Source organism: Pristiophorus japonicus, unplaced genomic scaffold (assembly GCF_044704955.1).
Source record: "Pristiophorus japonicus isolate sPriJap1 unplaced genomic scaffold, sPriJap1.hap1 HAP1_SCAFFOLD_346, whole genome shotgun sequence".
In the NCBI taxonomy this organism is placed as follows: domain Eukaryota; kingdom Metazoa; phylum Chordata; class Chondrichthyes; family Pristiophoridae; genus Pristiophorus; species Pristiophorus japonicus.
This window is the reverse complement of record NW_027253281.1, coordinates 698,542-713,572: the sequence shown is the minus strand read 5'-3', so window position 1 is coordinate 713,572 and position 15,031 is coordinate 698,542. Positions and strand designations below refer to the sequence as shown.

The 15,031-nt window shown below is 47.4% G+C and overlaps 1 protein-coding gene across 1 annotated transcript in view; it reads left to right on the top strand.

Annotated features, from left to right (window-relative positions):
• The first annotated feature begins 1,588 nt into the window (after positions 1–1,588).
• Positions 1,589–15,031, top strand: part of LOC139250083 (neuropeptide Y receptor type 1-like) — a 29,202-nt gene continuing 15,759 nt past the window's right edge. The window contains exon 1 of the mRNA XM_070872657.1: positions 1,589–2,127. The gene's annotated coding sequence lies outside the window, so the exon portion shown is untranslated. The remainder of the gene's footprint in view (positions 2,128–15,031) is intronic.

Genomic DNA, 15,031 nt, shown 5'->3' with positions numbered 1-15,031 from the left:
CAAAAGTACTTAATTGGCTGTAAAGTCAAGCTGTTGCACTACAGACACAATACTGGCATCTGCCCGACAAAGTGGAAAATTGCCCAGGTTTGTCCTGTCCATAAAAAGCAGGACAAATCCAATCAGGCAATCACCACCCTATCAGCCTACTCTCAATCATCAGCAAAGTAATGGAAGGTGTCATCGACAATGCTATTAATTAATAACCTGCTCACTAATGCTCAGTTTGGGTCCCACCAGGCCCACTCGGCTCCAGACCTCATTACAGCCTTGGTCCAAACATTGACAAAAGAGCTGAATTTTACAGGTGAAGTGAGATTGATTGCCCTTGACAGAGTATGGCATTAAGGACCCCTTGTAAAATTGAAGCCAATTGGAATCAGGGGGAAACTCTACTGGCTGGAGCACAAAGGAAGATGGCTGTGGTTGTTGGAGGCCAATCATCTCAGCTCCAGGACATTGCTGCAGGAGTTCCTCAGGGCAGTGTCCAAGGCCCAACCATCTTCAGCTACTTTATCAATGACCTTCCCTCCATCATAAGGTCAGAAATGGGAATGTTCACTAATGATTGCACTATGTTCAGTTCTATTTGCAATTCCTCAGATTATGAAGCAGTCCATGCCTGCATATAGCAAGACGTTGACAACGTTCAGGCTTGGGCTGATAAGTGGCAAATTACATTCGCACCTCACAAGTGCCAGGCAATGATCATATCCAACAAAAGAGTCTAAGCACCTCCCCTTGATATTCAATGGGACTACCACTACCGAATTCCCCAATGGGGAATTCAACACCATTGACCAGAAACTTAACTGGACCCTTCAGCAGAACTTCATCGGCCTGAAACGTTAACTCTGTTTCTCTCTCCACAGATGCCTGACGTGCCGAGTATTTCCAACATTCTCTGTTTTTATTTCAGATTTCCATCATCTGCAGTATTTTGCTTTTGTAATCAATCACAAAAATACTGTGGCAACAAGAGCGGGTCAGAGGCTGGGTATTCTGCGGCGAGTGTCTCACCTCCTGACTCCCCAAAGCCTTTCCACCATCCTCAAGGCACAAGTCAGGAGTGTGATGGAATACTCTCCACTTGCCTGGATGAGTGCAGCTCCAACAACACTCAAGAAGCTCGACACCATCCAGGACAAAGCAGCCCGCTTGATTGACAGCCCATCCATCACTTTCAACATTCACTCCCTCCACCACCGTGGCTGCAGTGCGCACCATCTACAAGATGCCCTGCAGCAACTCGCTAAGTCTTCTTCGGCAGCACCTCCCAAACCCCCGACCTCTACAAGGACAAGGGCAGTAGATGCATGGGAATGCCACCACTTACAATTCCCCTCCAAGTCACGCACCATCCTAACTTGGAGATATATCGGCCGTTCCTTCATCTGTAGCTGGGTCACAATCCTGGAACTCCCTCCCTAACAGCACCTTCACCACACGGACTGCAGCGGTTCAAGAAGGAGGCACCTTCTCAAGGGGCAATTAGGGATGGACAATAAATCCTGACCTTCCCAGCGACGCCCACATATTTAAAATGAATTTTAAAAATCCCTGAAGGCGGTGCCCCTTTAATTGGCTGCGAGCGGGATGTCTTTGGAGCCCCCTAGCCTAGCCTGCTTTTCTAACCTATCACAGCACATTGCGGAGTTACACTCAGTCAGATGGAGGCAAGGGACTGCAGTATATTCCATCAGTGTTCCGAGTGTCAAGTGCTCTGCTAGAAATACATGTAGGAGAGAAATCTCATCGCTAGCTGATGCTTTAAGGGGAACTTTCCAGTAGCTGCGGCCAGCCTGAAGTGGAGGAGAGGTTGTACACATCTCGCAGCAGCAGAAATAAAGACTGCTCCTGCTCCCCGCCAACACTCCCTGACGCTGTATTGTTTGTGTGACACTAGATTGTTTCGTGAAGGTGGGCTAAGGCCTTTCGGGCCAGTGCCTTCCTCCCTACATCTGGCCAGACGTCAGCCTTGGCCGTTCAACAACTGGGAGATGAAAAGCAGCAGCGGCAGCACAGGCCCCCTGTGTGTGTCAGAGAGTGAAACAGCAGGGCAAAGGGATCAGCAGCTCTGCCCAAAGCAGACTCTGTGACCCGCAGCTGCCGTGTGTGTGGCTTCAGGTAAGAACTGGCTTTCACTGCGCTGGGCAGCGGGTAATGGCTGTTTCTGTTCCTGATCCATTCCTGTTCCTCTGTAACAGGCTCGAGGGGCTGAATGGCCTCTTCCTCGACGGTCAGTCACTACATGTGGAAACTTGCTTACTGCTTAGCACTGTGCTGATCTTCCAAGGTCCCGGTTAGAGGGGAGAGGGAAGAGATGTGCGTTTATATGGGCTAACTGCAGAATAGATTAAACAGCATGAACTCATTTTGGGAACAGTTTAAATAGCCCAGGGCTTAATCTGAATTTGTGTGTGCGTGTGATTTGTAAAAACAATAGCAGTCATATTGTTTTGTGTCTTGCAATGGATATGATGAATATTTTGTGCAAACTTTATCCCAAAGAACGGATCGTTAAATTCAGATGTAACGGGAGAAAATCTAGGCTCTGTATAGTTGGGAATGTGCAAATGTTTGGAATACAGAAGATAGTTTGAGTGGAGCACGGAGAGATTTCATAGAATCTTACTACAAAAGAGGCCATTGTGCCGGCTGGTTGAAAGAGCTGCCCAATCACCCCCACTCCCCCTGTTCTTATCCCACAAGCCTGGACTTTAGCACTGCTCCTTGACCAGATACAGGATTGCTTTGGTCAGGATTTAAGCTTAAGGCTTGATGCTGCAGAACTAGTGCAGTTCACCAGGGTAAGACTCTGCCTGATCAAGGTGTTTAAAATGATAAAGGAATTCAATAGGGTAGATAGAGGCAAAAACAGAAGGCAGATGAGGATAATTTATTTTGGGAACAGTGAGTTGTTGTGATCGGGAACGCGCTGCCTGAAAGGGCGGTGGAGCAGATTCAATTGTAATTTTCAAACCGGGAATTGGATAAATACTTGAAAAGGAAAAATTCACAGGTCAATGGGGAAAAAACGAATTGATCAGCCCTTTCAAAGAGCCAGGACAGGCACGATAGGCTCTTTCTGTGTTGTATGATTAATAAGAACATAAGAAATAGCAGCAGGAGTATGCCATACGGCCCCTCGAGCCTGCTTCGCCATTTAATACGATCATGGCTAATCTGATCATGGACTCAGCTCCACTTTCCTGCCTGCTCCCCATAACCCCTTATTCCCTTATCTCTGTCTTAAATTTATTCAATGTCCCGGCTTCCACAGCTCCCTGAGGCAGCGAATTCCACAGGTTTACAACCCTCTGAGATAAGAAATTCCTCCTCATCTCAGTTTTAAATGAGCGACCCCTTATTCTAAGATGATGCCCCCTAGTTCTAGTCTCCGCCATCAGTGGAAACATCCTCTCTGCATCCACCTTCTCAAGCCCCTTCATAGTCTTATACGTTTCGATAAGATCACTCTCATTCTTTTGAATTCCAATGAGTAGAGGCCCAACCTACTCAACCTTTCCTCATAAGTCAACCCCCTCATCTCCGGAATCAACCGAGTGAACCTTTCTAGACTGCCTCCAAAGCAAGTATATCCTTTCTTAAATATGGAAACCAAAACTGCACGCAGTATTCCAGGTGTGGCCTCATCAATACCCTGTATAACTGTAGCAAGACTTCCCTGCTCCATTCTTTTTGAAATAAAGACCAAGATTCCATTGGCCTTCCTGATCACTTGCCATACCTGCATACTATCTGTTATGTCTCAAATAAAGCAATGTGACTGAGTACTGTAGACTTGAGTAAGTGTGAGCTTAGTCCCTTTATTCTGACTCCAGAGTGCTAGCACAGCATGGGAGGCCTGCTTATATGCAGTGCTCCCAAGGGATACTGGGATCTCTTGGGACTCCAACAGATGCGCCCTCTGGTGGCGGGAGAATGCTAGTTACAAGGTGTTGCATACATAACATCCCCCCAATGTCAATAGTACACTTCTTTACAGGGTGAGATGATCTGGGGCTTTCCGCTCCCTAGTCATTTATCTCGGTACAAACACAGGTGCAGGTGAGTTGGTTGGGCCTTCGCTGGGCTGCAGCACAGTGGCCTTGCTGGGCTGCTGGAGATAATGAGTTCAGCTTCGTGGCCGACCGTGATGTCGGTTGCCACTTGTGTGTGTACCGGAGGGTCGAAGTTGGTGGTGTCCTCTTCAGGTTGCTCATGGTTGTCTATGAATCGCAGTTTGGTTTGGTCTAAATGTTTTCCATTTGCAAGTTTGACCTCAAACACCCTACTCACTTCTTTGGCTACGACAGTGCCAGCAAGCCATTTGGGACCATGTCCATAGCTGAGTACAAATACAGGGTCATTGACTTCAATATTGCGTGACAAATTTGCGCGATCATGGTACATGCTTTGTTGATGCCGCCTGCCCTCGACATGATCATGGAGCTCAGGGTGGACGAGAGAAAGCCTTGTTTTGAGTGCCCGTTTCATGAGCAGTTTGGCAGGGGGAACCCCGGTGAGCGAGTGGGGTCTAGTGCGGTAGCTGAGCAGGACTCGGAACAGGCGGGTCTGCAGGGAGCCTTCCGACACGCATTTCAAGTTTTGCTTGATGGTTTGGACTGCCCGTTCTGCCTGGCCGTTAGATGCAGGCTTGAACGGGGCAGATGTGACGTGCTTGATCCCATTGCGGGTCATGAATTCTTTGAATTCAGCGCTGGTGAAGGACGGCCCATTGTTGCTGACAAGGACATCAGGCAGGCCGTGCATGGCAAACATGGCTCGTAGGCTTTCGATGGTGGCAGTGGACGTGCTTACAGACATTATTACACACTCAATCTATTTTGAATAAGCATCTACAACAACCAGGAACATTTTGCCTAGAAACGGGCCAGCGAAGTCAATGTGGATTCTAGACCACGGTTTGGAGGGCCATGACCACAAACTAAGCGGTGCCTCCCTGGGTGCATTGCTCAGTTGAGAGCAAGTGTTGCATTGGTGCACGCAAGACTCCAAATCTGAGTCGATGCTGGGCCACCACACATATAGCTGGCTAAAGCTTTCATCATTACTATGCCTGGGTGGGTACTGTGTAGATTGCGTATGAATGTTTCCCTGCCTTTCTTAGGCAAAACTATGTGATTACCCCACAAAAGACAGTCTGCCTGTATGGACATTTTGTCTTTGCGCCGCTGGAACGGCTTGATGCATCTTCATGCATCTCTGCTGGGATGCTGGACCAGCTCCCATGGAGAACACAGTTTTTTACAAGGAACAGGTAAGGATCCTGGCTGGTCCAGGTCCTGATCTGGCGGGCTGTAACGGGTGACTTTTCATTTTCAAATGCATCCATCACCAAGAGCAAGTCTGCAGGCTGTGCTATTTCCACCCCGGTGGCCGGCAATGGTAGCCGACTGAGAGCATCAGCGCAGTTCTCTGTGCCTGGCCTGTGGCGAATTACATAGTTATATGCAGACAGCGTAAGTGCCCATCTTTGGATGCGAGCAGAGGCATTGGTATTAATACCTTTGCTCTCTGAGAGAATAGCGATATGAGCGGCTTATGGTCAATTTCTAACTCGAACTTAAGCCCAAACAGATACTGGTGTATTTTGTTCACCCCGTAAACACATGCCAGAGCTTTTTCGGCCTTGGACAAACTCCTGGACGCATAAGCGACCGGTTGCAATGTTCCCAATTCGTTTGCTTGTTGTAACACACACCCGACCCCGTAAGAAGATGCATCGCAAGCTCGCACTAAACGTTTACATGGGTCATACAGAACAAGCAGTTTGTTGGAACATAACAAATTTCTGGCTTTCTCAAAAGCAGTCTCTTGTGATTTCCCCCATACCCAGTCATCTCCCTTGTGTAGCAACACATGTAGAGGTTCTAGCAAGGTGCTTAACCCGGGTAGAAAATTACTAAAATAATTGAGGAGTCCCAGGAACGACTGCAGCTTCATCACATTCTGTGGTCTCGGCGCCTTCTTGATGGCCTCTGTCTTGCCGTCGGTGGGTCTGATGCCTTCTGCCGCGATTTTTCTCCCTAAGAACTCAACCTCTGGCACCAGGAAAACACACTTCGAGCATTTGAACCTGAGCCCCACATGATCTAGCCAACTTAGAACCTCTTCCAGGTTCTGCAAGTGTTCGATGGTGTCCTGACCTGTGATCAATATGTCATCCTGGAAAACCACAGTGCGCGGAACCGACTTTAGCAGACGCTCCATGTTCCTTTGAAAAATAGCCGTGGCCGATCGAATCCCAAAAAAGCATCTATTGTAGATGAACAAACCTTTGTGCGTGTTGATGCAGGTGAGGCCTTTCAAAGATTCCGCCAGCTCCTGTGTCATATAGGCCGAGGTCAGGTCCAACTTGGTGAATGTCTTCCCTCCTGCCAGCATCGCAATAGGTTGTCTGCCTTGGGTAGCGGGTACTGGTCCTGCAGCGAAAAACGGTTAATCGGTACTGTATAGTCCCCACAAATTCTGACCGTGCCATCGCCCTTGAGAACCGGAACAAATGGACTGGCCCACTCGTTGAACTCAACCGGTGCGATGATGCCTCTAGTTGCAGCCTATCCAGCTCGATCTCCACTTTCTCTCGCATCATGTATGGCACCGCATGTGCCTTCTGGTGGATGGGTTATGTACCGGGAACCAAGTGGATCTGCACCTTCACCGCAGAGAAATTTCTGATGCCTGGCTAAAACAACTTGCTCAAAACCTGGGCATATGAGGCATCATCGACGGATGAAAGTGTCGGATGTTGTCCCCGTTCCAGCGGATTTTTCCCAGCCAGCTTCTGCCGAACGGTGTGGGGCCATCTCCTGGTACAATCCATAGTGGTAGTTCATGCACCGCTCCATCATAGGAGACTTTTACTGCTGCACTGCCGATTACAGGAATGAGAACTTTCTCAGCTTGGTATGAATAGGGCTCAGCTTGGGCCTTTGTGCCTTATTGCACCACAGCCTCTCGAAGGTCTTTTTGCTCATGATAGACTGACTTGCACCCGTGTCCGACTCCATGGACACTGGAATTCCATTCAGTTCAACTTTTAACATGATCGGTAGACATTTCGTGGTGAAGGTGTGTACCCCGTACATGTCTGCCTCCTCGGTTCGAGTCTCTAGTTCAGTTTGATCCACCATGCATCGGTCTTCCTCTGCAACGTGGTGGTTTGCAAGGTTTGCAGCTCATCTGCACATTTGCTGGAGGTGTCCCATTGTTCCACAGCCTTTGCACGCATAGTGTTTGAAGCATCATTGATGGGCTTGATGATCACCTCCGCAGCGCCAACAAGGTGTTAACTGCCTCGCATGGACTCTGAGTCATCTGAGGTCATGCAGCTGCAGGCGTGTATGTTCTGCCATATGCATTCCTGCCTGAAAACGATGTTACTTTGTGTACAGTATTTGCCGATGCATCTTTATGCTGCAAAATTTGTTTGGTGTTATCGCTGGTGGACATAAATGCCTGGGCTATCGTTATGGCTTTGCTCAGGTTCGGTGTTTCAACAGTCAATAGTTTGCGAAGGATAACCTCATGGCCAAGCACAAAAAGGTCTCTTAGCATTTGCTCCAGGAATCCACCGAATTCGCAATGTCCTGCAAGGCGCCTTAGATTGGTGACGTAGCTCACCACTTCCTGGCCTTCAGACCGTTGACATGTTTAAAATCGATACCTTGCCATTAGAATGCTCTCCTTTGGAGTTAGGTGCTCCCGGACCAGGGTACACAGTTCTTCATACGATTCGGTTGTTGGTTTCACCGGAGCAAGAAAATTCTTTGAGGCCATTGTTGCCCCGCAGACAGTGAGGAGGATTGCCCTTCGTTTGGCAGCGTTCTCATTCCCTTCCAGCTTGTTGTCCATGAAGTATTGGTCAAATCGCTCCACGAAGGCATCCCAATCGTCACCTTCTGAGAATTTTTCCACGATACCAACAGTTCTCTGCATTTTCGCGTGACGGTTCATTATGTATTACTCATCGCCAGTTGTTATGTCTCAAATAAAGCAATGTGACTGAGTACTGTAGACTTGAGTAAGTGTGACCTTAGTCTCTTTATTCTGACTCCAGTGCTGGCACAGCAGTGCTCCCAAGGGATGCTGGGATCCCTTGAGACTCCCAACAGATGCACCGTCTAGTGGCGGGAGAATGCTGGTTACAAGGTGTTGCATACTTTTTATGTTTCATGCACAAGTACCCCCAGGTCCCGCTGTTCTGCGGCACTTTGCAATTTTTCTCCATTTAAATAATAACTTGCACTTTGATATTTTTTATGCCAAAGTGCATGACCTCACACTTTCCAACATTATACTCCATCTGTCAAATTTTTGCCCACTCACTTAGCCTGTCTATGTCCTTTTGCAGATTTTTTGTGTCCTCCTGACACATTTCTTTTCCTCCCATCTTTGTATCGTCAGCAAACTTGGCTACGTTAAACTCGGTCCCTTCTTCCAAGACATTAATATAGATTGTAAATAGTTGGGGTTCCAGCACCCCACTAGTTACTGATTACAAACCCGAGAATGAGCCATTTAGCCCGATTCTCTGTTTTCTGTTAGTTAGCCAATCCTCTATCCATGCTAATATATTACCCCCAACCCCGTGAATTTTTATCTTGTGCAGTAACCTTTTATGTGGCACCTTGTCAAATGCCTTCTGGAAGTCCAAATACACCACATCCACTGGTTCCCCTTTATCCACCCTGTGTATTACTTCCTCAAAGAACTCCAGCAAATCTGTCAAACATGACTTCCCCTTCATAAATCCATGCTGACTCTGCCTGACTGAATTTTGCCTTTCCAAATGTCCTGCTACTGCTTTTTTAATAATGGACTGCAACATTTTCCCAACCACAGATGTTAGGCGAACTGGTCTATAGCTTCCTGCTTTTTGTCTGCCTCCTTTTTTAAATAGGGGCGTTACATTTGCAGTTTTCCAATCTGCTGGGACGTCCCCAGAATCCAGGGAATTTTGGTAAATTACAACCAATGCATCCACTATCCCTGCCGGTACTTCTCTTAAGACCCCAGGATGCAAGCCATCAGGTCCAGGGGATTTATCCGCCTTTAGTCGCATTATCTAACTGAGTACCACCTCCTTAGTGATTGTGATTGTGTTAAGTTTCTCCCCCCCCAAAGCCCCTTGACTATCCACTGTTGGGATATTATTCGTGTCCTTTACCGTAAAGACTGATACAAAATATTTGTTCAGAGTTTCTGCCATCTCCATGTTCCCTATTACTAATTCCCCGGTCTCGTCCTCTAAGGGACCAACATTTACTTTAGCCGCTCTTTTCCTTTTTATATACCTATAGAAACTCTTGCTATCTGTTTTTATATTTCGTGCTAGTTTACTTTCATAGTCTACCATCCCTTTCTTAATCATTTTTTTAGTCATTCTTTGCTGGCTTTTAAAAGCTTCCCAATCTTCTGTCCTCCCACTAGTTTTGGTCACTTTGTATGCCCTTGTTTTTAATTTGATACCGTCCTTTATTTCTTTAGTTAGCCATGAATGGCTATCTTTTCTTTTACACCCTTTTCTCCTCACTGGAATATATTTTTCTTGAGCGTTGTGAAATATCTCCTTAAGTGTACACCACTGTTCATCAACCGTTCTATACTTTAATCTATTTTCCCAGTCCACTTTAGCCAACTCTGCCCTCATACCTTCATAGTCTCCTTTATTTAAGCTTAGTACACTGGTTTGAGATCCAACTTTCTCACCCTCCATCTGAATTTGAAATTCAACTATACTATGATCACTCATTCCAAAGGGATCCTTTACTGGGAGATTGTTTATTCATTCTGTCCCATTACACAGGACCAGATCCAAGATAGCCTGCCCCCTGGTTGGTTACGTTACATACTGCTCGCTTATGCACTCTATGAACTCTTCCTCAAGGCTGCCTGGACAAATTTGATTTGTCCAATCAATATGGAGGTTAAAATCACCCATGATTATTGCTGTTCCCTTTTTACAAGCCCCACTATTTCCTGGTTTATACTCCGACCAACAGAGTTGCTACTGTTAGGGGGCCTATAGACTACGCCCACCAGTGACTTTTTCCCCTTATTGTTCCTTAGCTCCACCCAAACTGTTTCAACATCCTGATCTTTTGAGCCAATATCATTTCTCACTATCACAGTGATTCCATCCTTTATCAATAGAGCTACCCCACTTCCTTTTCCTTTCTGTCAGTCCTTCCGGATTGTCAAATATCCCTGAATATTTAATTCCCAGTACTGGTCCCATTTGCAACCACTTCTCTGTGATGGCTATCAGGTCATACCCATTTGTATCTATTTGAGCCGTCAACTCATCTATTTTGTTACAAATGCTACGTGCATTCAGACAAAGTGCCTTTAAAAAGCATTTTTTACCCTTTTTCGTGCTTGTTTCCTCTCTCCTTTAAGCTCACTTTCTTTATTTTTGCTTTCTAATTCCAGCTTTACTCCCCTCCCAACTGAATCTATTCTCAGGTTCCCATCCCCTGTCAAGCTAGTTTAAACCCTCCCCAACAGCACTAGCAAACCCTCCCGCGAGGATATTGGTCCCGGCTCTGTTGAGGTGCAACCCGTCCGGCTTGTATAGGTCCCACCTCCCCCAGAAGCAGCCTCAGGAATCTAAAGCCCTCCCTTCTGCACCATCTCTCCATCTACATATTCATCTGTTCTATCCTCCTGTTTCTGTACTCACTAGCTCGTGGCACTGGGAGTAATCCAGAGATTACTACCGTTCAGGTCCTGCTTTATAATCTCTCTCCTAGCTCCCTAAACTCTGTTGCAGGACCTCATCCCTCTTCCTACCTATGTCATTGGTCCCGATATGGACCACGACCTCTGGCTGTTCACCCTCTCCCCCCAGAATGGCCTGCAGCTGCTCAATGACATCCTTGACCCTGGCACCAGGGAGGCAACATACCATCCTGGAGTCACGTTTGCGGCCGCAGAGATGGCTGTCTGCTCCCCTGACTATTGAATCCCGTACTACTATAGCTCTTCCATTCTTCTTCCTTCCGCCCTGTGCAGCTGAGCCACACATGGTGCCTTGGATTTGGCTCTGGCTCACTCCCCAGAGCCACCATTGCCCTCACCGGTACTCAGAACAGAGTACCGGTTAGAGAGCGCGATGGACTCGGGGGACTCCTGCACTACCTGCCTAGTCCTCCTCTTCTGTCCGGCCAACACTTTCCATGATTTTTAGAAAGTATTTCCTTCAGTGGAGGAGTCCAGAAGGGGCATCATCGTAAAAATAGAGCTAGGCCGTTGAGTGAAATCAGGAAGGACATTTACAACAACAACAAATTGTATTTATATAGTGCCTTTAATGTAGCGAGATGTCCTAATGTACTTCACAGTAGTATAATGCGGTAAAAATTTGACACCGAGCCGCATAAGTCGAAATTACCGCAGGTGACCAAAAGCTTGGTCAAAGAGATATGTTTTAAGGAGCATCTTGAAGGAGGAGAGAGAAGCAGAGAGGTTTAGGGAGGGAGTTCCAGAGCTTGGGGCCTAGGCAACAGAAGGCATGGCCACCAATGGTTGAGCGATTATAATCAGGGATGCTCAGGGGGGCAGAATTAGAGGAACACAGACATCTTGAGTGAGGTTTGTGGGGCTGGAGGAGATTACAGAGATAGGGAGGGGTGAGGTCATGGAGGGATTTGAAAATAAAGATGAGAATTTTCAAATCAAGGCGTTGCTTAACCAGAAGTCAATGTAGGTCAGTGAGCACAGGGGTGATCGGTAAGCGGGACTTGGTGTGAGTTAGGACACGGGCAGCTAACTTTTGGATGATCTCTAGTTTACGTAGGGTAGAATGTGGGAGGCCAGCCATGAGTGTGTTAGAATAGTCAAGTCTGGAGGTAACAAAGGCATGGATGAGGGTTTCAGCAATGAATGAGCTGAGGAAAGGGCAGAGACGGGCGATGTTATGGAGGTGGAAATAGGTGGTCTTAGTTATGTTGTGGAAATGCGGTCGAAAGCTCATTTCAGGGTCAAATATGACAACATGGTTGCTAACAGTCTGGTTCAGCCTCAGACAGGAGTTGGGAATAGGGATGAAGTCAGTGACTAGGGAACAGAGTTTGTGGCAGGGACCAAAAACAATGGCTTCGGTCTTCCCAATATTCAATTGGAGAAACTTTCTGCTCATCCAGAACTGGATGTCGGACAAGCAGTCTGACAATTTAGAGACTGTGGAGGGGTCGAGAGAAGTGGTGGTGAGGTAGAGCTGGGTGTCATGAGCATACATGTGGAAACTGATGCTATGTTTCTGGATGATATTGCCAAGCGGCAGCATGTAGATGCAAAATAGGAGTGGCCAAGGATTGATCCTTGGGGAACACCACAGGTAACAAAGAGCAGTGGAAATCTAGAACTCTTAAAGTTTCAAGACTGAAATCAATAGATTATTCTATTATTGAGTAAGGGTGTCCAGTGCTGTGGAGCAAACGCAGGTCAATGATCAGCCATGATCTGATTCAACGGCGAAACAAGATTGAGGGGCTAATTAGCCTACTGATGTTCCTATGTAACTGACTCGAGCGACTGAATGGGCCTCCTCCTGTTCTCGTGTAACAGACTCAAGGGGCTGAATGGCCTCCTCCTGTTCCTATGTAACTGACTCGAGGGGCTGAATGGCCTCCCCTTGTTCCTGAGTAACTGACTCAAGGGGCTGAATATCCTCCTCTTGCTCCTATGTAACTGACCCAAGGAGCTGAATGGCCTTCTATTCCTATGTAACTGGCCCGAGGGGCTGAATGGGGCTCCTCCTGTTCCTGTGTAACAAGCTCGAGGGGCTGAATGGGGCTCCTCCTGTTCCTGTGTAACAAGCTCGAGGGGCTGAATGGCCTCCTCGTGTTCCTATGTAACCGGCTCGAGGGGCTGAATGGCCTCCTCCTGTTCCTGTGTAACAGGCTCGAGGGACTAAATGGCCTGTACCTGTTCCTGTGTAACAGGCTCGAGGGGCAGAATGGCCACTTCCTGTCCTGATGTAACTGTCTCTAGGGGTTGAATGGGTCTCCTCCTGTTCCTGTGTAACAGGCTCGAGGGGCTGAATGCCTCCTGTTCCTGTGTAACCGGCTCGAGGGGCTGAATGGCCTCCTCCTGTTCCTGTGTAACAGGCTCGAGGGGCTGAATGGCCTCCTGTTCCTGTGTAACAGGCTCGAGGGGCTGAATGGCCTCCTCCTGTTCCTGTGTAACAGGCTCGAGGGGCTGAATGGACCTCCTCCTGTTGCTGTGTAATAGGCTCGAGGGGCTGAATTGCCTCCTGCTCCTGTGTAACAGGTTCGAGGGGCTGAATTGCCTCCCCCTGTTCCTGTGTAACAGCCCGAGCGACTGAATGGCCTCCTCCTGTTCCTGTGTAACAGGCTTGAGTGGCAGAATGGCCTCCTGTGTAACCATCTGGAGGTACCATACTGTGACTTCCGAGCCTATAACCCTCCAAGATCTCTGCGTTGTTCCAAATCTGGCCTCTTCTGCAGCCCCCACATCCCCCAGTCTTCAGCTGTCTAGTCCCTTAATTTTTTCCCTTAATCTCCCCGCCTCTCTACCTCTCGCTCCTGCTTAAAGACCCTCCTTAAAACCTACCTCTTTGACCAACCTTTTGCTCATCTAATATCTCCTTGGCTTACGTGCCAATTTTTCTTATGCCTCTGTGAAGTGCTTTGGGACATTTTCTAAGTTAAAGAGGCTGTATAACTGCAAGTCTTGCTGGGGTTATGTCGTATTGTTTGCAAAATGCAGAGGGACCTGCATCAGTTCGAGGTTGATTGCGTCATGCTGAGGAAAGGGCGTGAAGCCACAAACTAGTCATTTCTCCTCTTGCCTTATGTAAGAAATTGTAAACCCAAAATGCTGACAGATCTACACGTGTGGTCTTGCTGTTTGCTGATTTGAATGCACACTCTGCCCTCACATGTCCAGAGAGCTAAGGCACAAGTTGGCAGAGCCCACGCTTGGCAAGCCATGAATGCATATGGTGGCGAGAGGTCGAGCTTAACCAGCTCATCACTGCTCGTCAGGCTACGGCCTCCCAACTCATTTGGCCATTGATCTTCAGGGTTATCTAGAGCAGCGAAGGGGACCTGAGTCCATGATCGGATCAGCCATGATCGTATTAAATGGCGGAGCAGGCTTGAGGGGCCATATGGCCTACTCCTTTTTCTTATGTTCTTAATTGGGAGGAACCTTAGTCCCCTCCAGGCTGCAGTACTAAATCAATTGCCCTTGAATCCTGGGGCTTGGCCTGAAATAGAAAAAAGAGATTGCTTTTCAAACCCTGAATTTGTCCAAAAGCACTTTCCACTGATAGAGGAGACTAGAACTAGGGGGCATAATCTTAGAATAAGGGGCCGTCCATTTAAAACTGAGATGGGGAGAAATTTCTTCTCTCAGAGGGTTGTAAATCTGTGCAATTCTCTGCCTCAGAGAGCTGTGGAAGCTGGGTCATTGAATAAATTTAAGACAGAGATAGACAATTTCTTAACCGATTAGGGATTAAGGGGTTATGGGGAACGGGCAGGGAAATGGACCTGAGTCCATGATCGGATCAGCCATGATCGTATTAAATGGCGGAGCAGGCTCGAGGGGACGTAAGGCCTACTCCTGTTCTTATTTCTTATGTTCTTAAAAGGGACACAAAATGGATACAAAATTGGTTAAGTGACAGGAAACAGAGAGTAGTGGTGAACGTTTGCTTTTTGGACTGGAGGAAGGTATACCCCAGTGGTGTTCCCCAGGGGTTGGTACTAGGACCACTGCTTTTCCATATAGGCACAATTTCAAAATTTGCAGATGACACAAAACTTGAAAGTATAGTGAACAGTGAGAAGGATCGTGATAGACTTGAAGGAGGCATAGACAGGCTGATGGAATGGGCGGACACATGGCAGATGAAATTTAATGCCGAAAAGTGCGAACTGATACATTTTGGTAGGAAAAATGTGGAGAGGCAATATAAACGAAAGGGTACAATTCTAAAGATGGTGCAAGAACAGAGAGACCCGGGGGTATA